Below are 1194 nucleotides of genomic sequence, written 5' to 3'. Positions count from 1 at the left end.
ATCCGACTTCAGCTCAGGTCATGATCTCCTGGTTCATGGGTTCAAGCCACGCATCAGGCTCTGTGCTGACAGCTAGCTCAGAGCCTGGAGCCTGCCTCAGATTCTGTATCTTCCTCTCTCTGACCCTCCCCTGCTCACACTGTCTCTCTCTGTCTCTCAAAAATAAATTTAAAAAAGCATAAAAAGAGGCCGTGGCCGCTCAGGACTGAGTGCAAGTAACAGAATCGCCATGATTCTCTAGAGGCTCTTCAGGCTCTCTTCTCTCATTCGGTCCGCGGTGTCAGTCAATCTGAGGAGGGACATCGGTGTCACAGCAGTGGCATTTAATAAGGAACTCGATTCGGTACAGAAACTCTTCGTGGATAAGATTAGAGAATACAGAACTAAGCGACAGGCATCAGGAGGACCCGTTGATACCGGCCCAGAGTACCAGCAAGAGCTGGACAGGGAGCTTTTTAAGCTGAAGCAAATGTATGGTAAAGCAGACATGAACACTTTCCCTAACTTCACTTTTGAAGATCCCAAATTCGAAGTCATCGACAAACCCCAGTTCTGAAGAAATATTGTAAAATGTATTTGGTAATTTGTCCTGGATTAGTTGCACAACTGGTCGGATGTATCAAGATAAACACATTTCTCAACTGTCAAGTGTTCTTTTAATTCTGATTCCAAATAAAGTATTTGGTGATGTTGGGTGTGCAAAAAAAAAATAAATAAATAAATAAATAAATAAAGCATAAAAAAATTTTAAAAAAATTTTAAAGGAATTCAAGTTTTCACATATTCTTACTCTCTTTTTGTCTGTGTGGGTATATATATATATATATAAAGTTGGTTTCCATATAACACTCAGTGCTCTTCCCCACAAGTGCCCTCCTCCATGTCCATCACCCCCCTTTTCCCTCCCCCCTCCCTTCAGCCCTCAGTTCATTTTTCAGTATTCAATAGTCTCTCATAATTTGCCTTCCTCCCTCTCCCTAACTCTTTTTCCCCCCTTCCCCTCCCCATGGTCCTCTGTTAGGTTTCTCCTGTTCCACTTTTGAGTGACAACATATGGTCTCTGTCCTTCTCCACCTGACTTATTTCACTCAGCATGACATCCTCGAGGTCCATCCACTTTCCTACAAATGGCCAGATGTCATGCTTTCTCATTGCCGTGTAGTATTCCATTGTGTATATATACCACATCTTCTT

At 42.5% G+C, this 1194-nt stretch overlaps 1 pseudogene; it reads left to right on the top strand.

The window, feature by feature from the left end:
* The first annotated feature begins 229 nt into the window (after positions 1 to 229).
* On the top strand, positions 230 to 604 carry LOC115286494 (annotated as a pseudogene).
* Positions 605 to 1194: the final 590 nt, after the last annotated feature.

The sequence above is a fragment of the Suricata suricatta genome, chromosome 3 (genome assembly GCF_006229205.1).
Source record: "Suricata suricatta isolate VVHF042 chromosome 3, meerkat_22Aug2017_6uvM2_HiC, whole genome shotgun sequence".
NCBI classification, from domain to species: Eukaryota; Metazoa; Chordata; class Mammalia; order Carnivora; family Herpestidae; genus Suricata; species Suricata suricatta.
Note: the sequence above shows the minus strand (reverse complement) of the source record. Positions and strands in the feature narration are given on the sequence as shown.